Source organism: Octopus sinensis, linkage group LG11, assembly GCF_006345805.1.
Source record: "Octopus sinensis linkage group LG11, ASM634580v1, whole genome shotgun sequence".
NCBI lineage: Eukaryota > Metazoa > Mollusca > Cephalopoda > Octopoda > Octopodidae > Octopus > Octopus sinensis.
The window spans coordinates 15,297,001-15,304,500 of NC_043007.1; the positions used below are offsets into that span (position 1 = coordinate 15,297,001).

The window sequence follows — 7,500 nt, forward strand, 5'->3', positions numbered from 1 at the left end:
CGATACTTCCATAAGGTCAGCTTTGTGAACGGATGAGAAGCTTCATATGAACTGGCCAATGACGAGGCTCAACGACGTGTGAACATTGGGAAACAACTGCTGGAAAATCCTCAAAATGACAGGTTTTTTGCTATTAAATTGCAAGCGAGGATGAAAAAGTGCTAGTCTTCAGAAATTGTTGTCAAACAAGGGAGGTTTGAGCCATCAGATTACCATGTTGTGTATTTGGTGGAATTTCGAATGAGTATTACACTTTCAGCTTGCCCAAGATGGGATGCTGTGAACGCTGACCTTTATGCTCACCAACTCCAGTCAGTATATGATGCTTCTGAAAGCCCATTACAAGGTATTGGGCAATCTAAGACGCGCACTTCTGCAGCATGATAATGCCCCAGCACACACTGCCGACATGGCCAAGCTCAAACTCGAAGAATTTGAGGGGCTGGAAGTGCAGCTTCACCCTGCCGATACTCCAAATCTTGAGCCATCAGATTACCGCCTTTTCCCAGCCTTGGCACGTTTCCTGCAAGGATGGAGGTTTCACAATGTGGACCAAGCTGAAAACGGATGCAAGGAGTTTTCTGTCTCTAAACCAGCCAAATTGTATTAGCGTGGATTTGAACGTTTGGCGCAGACAATAGATTATGCTGGAATATATTTTGACGAATAGACCATTTGTGCATGCACAATTTGTTTCAACTATTTATTAAAACGTGAAGTACGAAAAATTAAAAAAAACCTTTTGACTCAACCTGGTATATACTACAGGCATCCTCAGAAAATATCCGTTCTACCAAATTTACTCAAAAGGCATTGGTTGGATTGGGCGATAATAGATGACATTTGTTCAAGGTGCCACGCAATGAGATCGAACTCGAAAACTCATTGAGAAGCGAGCTTCTTACCCACAAAAACTATGTCTGCGGCATATATATTATATATATATATATATATATATATATATATATATATATATATACATACATACATACATATATATATATATGTATATGTATGTATGTACATGTATATATAATATATATATGTATATATATATACATATATGCGCGCACATGTGCACATATGTATAATATATCTCTAAAGACTCCGCCGGTTACGACGACGAGGGTCCCAGCTGATACGACCAACGGAACAGCTTGCTCGTGAAATTAACGTGCAAGTGGCTGAGCATTCCACAGACACGTGTACCCTTAACGTAGTTCTCGGGGATAATCAGCGTGACACAGAGAGTGACAAGGCTGACCCTTTGAAATACAAGTACAAGTCATTTTTGCCAGCTGAGTGGACTGGAGCAACGTGAAATAAAGTGTCTTGCTCAAGGACACAACGCGTCGCCGGGAATCGAACTCACAACCTTACGATCATGAGCCGAATGCCCTAACCACTAAGCCACGCGCCCTCACGTATAATATATATACACACACTGTGTGTATGATTGTGTGTGTGTGTATGAGTGTATGTGTCTGTCAATGTGTTTGCGTATGCATATGTGCGGGAGCGCGTGTGTAAACGTCTGCGTATAGTTTCAACTTCAGCAACAAATTATGAATTCGAGAGAAAGAGGGAAACTCTGAGACAGAGAGAGAGAGAGAGGGTGGGGAAGATAGACGTATAGATGGAGAGAGAAAGAGAGGGGGAGAGAGTGAGAGAGATTGACGCAGTGGGTGAGTGGGGTGGCTACGCAACTCTGAGAGTCGTAGCTTTTAATGTTTACTAAAATATGTTTATTCAATAAGTTTTTATCGCCAAGATTTGACATAAATCTTTTTGGAACAAGCTTGCATAAAATTAATTGCATCGAACATTCTTTGCTTTCTGTTACTCTCTCTTTTTCTTGCTCTCTATAACTGTCTGTCTGTTTCTCTCTCTCTCTCTCTCTCTCTCTCTCTCTCTTCGCATGTAGGCATATAGGCATATATCATCTGTGTATATGTGTATATACATACATGTACATGTAAGTATATATGTAAATGCGAATATAAGTGTGTGTATATGTGTATGTATGTGTATATATATATAAATAGATACATATATACATGCTTACGTACATACATATACAGATATATGTACGTATAATACATATATAGGTCTGTAAGTATATATACATACGTACTTACATACATAATATATATAAATATACACATATGCAGATATTTATAAAATGAATGTGAGAGAGAGAGAGAGAGAGAGAGAGAGAGAGAGAGAGAGAGAGAGAGACGAGAGAGAGATAGAGAGAGAGAGAAAAATGAGTCTCCGTCCCTTTCGAGGATGAGGATTCTGTTCAACCAAGTGAATATGCTCATTGAATTAGCGAAGAAATGGCCGAGCGTTTTATACATATTATTTTCTACTCTGAAATTTGGTGGGATGGAGCAAGTCGGTTAGATCGACCCCAGTACGCAACTGGCACTTTATCGACCCCAGAAAGGATGAAAGCAAAGTCAACCTCGGCAGAATTTGAACTTAGAACGTGAAGACAGACGAAATATCGCTATGTAGTTTGCCCGGCGTGCTAACGTTTCTGCTAGCGTTTTATACATATTTATTTCTTTATTGCCCACAAGGGGCTACACGCAGAGGGGACAAACAAGGACAGGCAGAGGAATTACGTCGATACAATCGACCCCAGTGCGTACTGGTACTTATTAATACGACCCCGAAAGGATGAAAGGCAAAGTCGAGCTGGGCGGAATTTGAACTCAACGTAGCGGCAGACGAAATACCGCAAAGCATTTCGCCCCGGCGTGCTAAAGTTTCTTTTCTACTCTAGCCCGTCGTATAGTCGAATTGGGTATAGATAGACATACATATATATATATATATATATATATATATAATATATATATATTAATAATATATATAGCTATATATATATATATATACATATATATACATATATATATAATATATATATATATATATATATATATATATATATATATATATATATATATATATATTATATAACACATATATATATATATATATATATATATATATATATATAATATATATATATATATATATATCAGTGGTTTTCAACCAGGGTTCTGGGGAACCTTTGGGTTCCTCCAGTACAGTCCAGGGGTTCCGCAAGAAAGTTACAAAACTGCTAAAATCGGCAGTAATTTTTTATTCTCCTGTGCAGATATGTGTGCATAAGACTATTAAATTATTGCACAGGGGTTCCCCGAGCCAGTGGAATGTTTCCTTGGGGTTCCGCTCCAGCAAAAAGTTTTAAAAGCACTGATATATATATATATATATATATATGTATATATGTATGTGTGTGTATATGTTTGTGTGTCTGTGTTTGTCCCCCCAACATCGCTTGACAACCGATGCTTGTGTGTTTACGTCCCGGTAACTTAGTGGTTCGGCAAAACAGACCGATAGAATAAGTACTAGGCTTACAAAGAATAACTCCTGGGGTCGATTTGCTCAACTAAAGGCGGTGCTCCAGCATGGTCACAGTCAAATGACTGAAACAAGTAAAAGAGTAAAAAGACTCCTAGGATACGCTTTTATTGTTGTTTATTTAACCCCAGCACAGACCAAAACAAAGACGTGCCAACCATGACTACCATGATTGACAGTTATTTTGACCAACGTCACCTTCGTTTACTGAAGACAGAGTAGTGTATTTTAAGGGAGATACGGTAGTTATTTTTCGCTGACGGGTAACTACGTAGAACGTCTCTCTATTGGATCTCGTGCACATGTATATCTACGTGTAGGTTAGAGAGAGAGAGAGAAGGGAGAGGAAGAAGGAAAGAGAGAAAGAAGGAAAAAGAGAAAGAGGGGAAAGAGAAAAAGATTGAATGAGAGAGAAATTAAGAGTAAGAGTGAGAGAATTTATATGCACGCGTAAATATCTAATTAGGATAGAAATTTGATTAGTGATGTACGTAAAGTTAAATATTGATTTCTTACACTAACACAGAGAACCAAATAATTCTAATGGAAATTATGGTGTAACAGATTTGATCGAACTTTGTACGTGCTTAGTATATATTTCATCAAACAGAGAGAGATAAAAGATAGAGACGGCTTGCAGGGGTATTCGAGCTCAGAACTTGGGTGACCGGAATGGTCGTGCTCACTATCCCGTGTCACTGCGACCACTTTTGCTAAATTATATTTTTTTAATTAACTTTCTCAGAAGAACAAGGTCAACGTTTTAAAGTTCTCTTTATCAGGACCTTCATGTCATAACGCTCTCTTTTTACTCTTTTACTTGTTTCAGTCATTTGACTGTGGCCATGCTGGAGCACCACCTTTAATCGAGCAAATCGACCCCGGGACTTATTCTTTGTAAGCCTAGTACTTATTCTATCGGTCTCTTTAGCCGAACCGCTAAATTACGGGGACGTAAAGACACCAGCAATCGGTTGTCAGCGATGTTGGCGGGGGGGGCAAACACAGACACACAAACATATGCACACACATACGTACACACACACCACACCACAACACACACACCCACACACAACCACACACATATATATATATATATATATATCTATATATATGTACATATACGACGGGTTCTTTCGGTTTCCGTCTACCAATCCACTCACAAGGCTTTGGTCGGCCCGAGGCTATAGTAGAAGACACTTGCTCAAGGTGCCACGCAGTGGGACTGAACCCGGAACCATGTGGTTGGTAAGCAAGCTACTTACCACACAGCCACTCCTACGCAGTGCAGGGGAAAAAGGAGGAAATTTGGCCTGAAATCCTTCAAAGAAATGGACCCTACTGAAGATAACCAAGAACCAATAGTCGTGTTAATCCGGGTGATAGTTTGATTCTCCCATAGAAGTGCAAGAACGTTTATTCCGTTGGTTTCTATTACATTTTCCGTTAGCAAAATACATTGACATCTGTTTGGTTAACGAAAGTCTATGGCAACAGAACTTCTAAACCACACAGCAGAGCCTGCGCTTATGTTATACAAGGGTCTCATCTAACAATGAGTAATGATTTTGTTGTACTATACACCATTACGTTACAACTATCAAGAGGGGACATCCCTGCTGTCGTTCAAGCCATTTGAGTAAGTAGCCAAATCAGTCTAAAATCGTACTCTACTTTAAAAAGGGGACATTTGGTAATGTAGACCTATGTGCACTGGGCTTACAAAAATGAATGTCTCAGCTGAAATGCCTTTAATCATAGTCCGGTATGACTTTTAAAAAGGAGACATTTTATGATGTAGGCCTATGTGTACTGGGCTTACGAAACTCAATGTATCGGTTGAAATGCCTTTAATCATAGTCCGGTATGATTAGGGTTAAGCAACCAAAACGACGGCCATCAAGTATAAACCTTAATCTGAAATAGATACGAGATGCAGTGGAGATACCGACTAAAAATATTGGTTTTCTACTACGTAGGTGAGCACTGAGGCTGCTTCGGTTGGCTGAGACGGTTAACATTACTCTTTTGAAATGTCTTCTATATACGTTGACAGTGATTTACAGCTGAGGGTTTATTATATGCGAACCTAACTATAATGTAGATGAAAACATTTTATCATTAATTAAAATCTTAGGATAATAAGAATATTTATCGAAAAGATTCTTAGCTACCAGTGGTCTAGCGAGAAGGAAAAAATTTAGTCAATAGACTATACATTTTCAGAGAAGAATACAGTGCACATTCAAACACATAAGAGATACCCAAAAGATAGGATATCTGACTCACTAGAAAGAGCAGTTAAACTCCAAGTTTTTATTTTTCAATCACTTTCGGAATTACAGCAATTAGTGGCTTGGAGTTTAACTGTTCTTTCTAGTGAGTCAGATATCCTATTTTTTGGGTATCTCTTATGTTTGAATGTACACTGTATTCTTTTCTGTATAATGTAGATGGAGTGGATATATATGGAATAAGAAAAATCAAATGATACTGCCTTCGCTGATGTGAAAATTTTAACAGATGTAGATATCCGAGTGACTTCGTGCAGCATCTGGAAGTCGTGATAGCCATACAGACTTCATACTTCAAATAGTACAAGGATCTACCTTATTTAGTGCACAGTTTTAGGTAAGTAAGCTATGTGAACGTACTAAGAAATAAATATATTAAAACCAGTCTCAACACACCGTCGGTGATGAGAAACAAACGCAGTGCTTGTATCACCATAAGTTATAATGGATCTTTTCAATTTTTGAAGTGTGCTTGTGTGTGTGAGTGACCGATGAGAGAGAGAGAGAGGAGAGAGAGAGAGAGAGAGAGAGAGAGAGAGAGAGAGAGAGAGAGAGAGAGAGAAAATTGTCTATGACCGTCAGATAAGAAAAACCCATAAATTCGAGTACGATATCTATAAACTCTCAGAAAAGCATTCTAAAAACTAATTGGAAAGCTTAGTTATATTAAGACAAGGTTTTACCAAAATTCAGTAGTCTTTAATATAGATAGAAGTATTTGGAATTCGTTGCAAATATAGAGATCTTTGAAAAAACAACATATAGTTATTAGGATGCTTTAAATGCGAGGAGATTTAAAGATAAGACTAAATGTATTTCCAATGCTGGATTCTCGGAAAAACAAAATGTTTAACTATTACGAAGAAAAAAAAATGAATCTCTAAATCAAGGGTTCTCAGCCAGGGTCACATGGACCCTGAGAGTCCATATAAGATTTTTTGTGGGATCTACAATAGTATTTTAAGGCCCACTGAAAAATAACATTTGCTGAAGATGTATTTATTACAAGAAAGAGTTAAGTTTTTTTTCTCTAATATTTACTTAGTTCAACCGTCACAAGTTTAATTTGTGAAAAACAAAATAGGGATTTCGAAAGACGTTTCTATAAACCTAGTTTTTAAACATTGAATGGCTACGGGGTCCACCAGTAAAAAAGTAGTAATCAAATGAGTCCATAAATAAAAATGGTTGAGAACCCCTAAATAGTCGATCGAAATACGCGAAACAGCAACATACTGCTTTGGAATATGTATATATTCAATAAAATAATACTAGATGTATTACAAAAACGAAAATATGGCACACACACACATATACATACATACATACATACACACACATACGCACATACAGTTATATGGACACACACGTCCACACCCACATGCATGTATACACACATGCAAACACACACATACACATAATACCCGCATTTACATACAACCACACACACAGATCTACGTATGTGTATGTATGTGTATCTACGCATGTGTATGTATGTGCATGTGTGTGTGAGGAGGGTTGTGAACCTTCCATATTCTCCGATATGGAGTTGCTTCCAGTCATAGTGCTGGGAATTAATTCTATCTCTAGGATTAAATGAATATACGTGCCAAATGTATCCGATGCTGAATATATTTTCCGCAAGACTCGTTTAATTATTATTTATAACAAAATTTAGTATTATACTTTCTCCATATGCTAATGAACCATTAAAAATTCTCCGTCATAAATACAGAACCTTTTAATTGCGCTACTGTAAATATTTATG

At 37.6% G+C, this 7,500-nt stretch overlaps 1 long non-coding RNA gene across 1 annotated transcript in view; it reads left to right on the forward strand.

The window, feature by feature from the left end:
• Positions 1-7,500, forward strand: part of LOC118765325 — a 20,217-nt gene that overhangs the window by 5,380 nt on the left and 7,337 nt on the right. Inside the window, exon 3 of the long non-coding RNA XR_005001164.1 lies at positions 4,999-5,008. This is a non-coding gene — a long non-coding RNA (uncharacterized LOC118765325). The remainder of the gene's footprint in view (positions 1-4,998; positions 5,009-7,500) is intronic.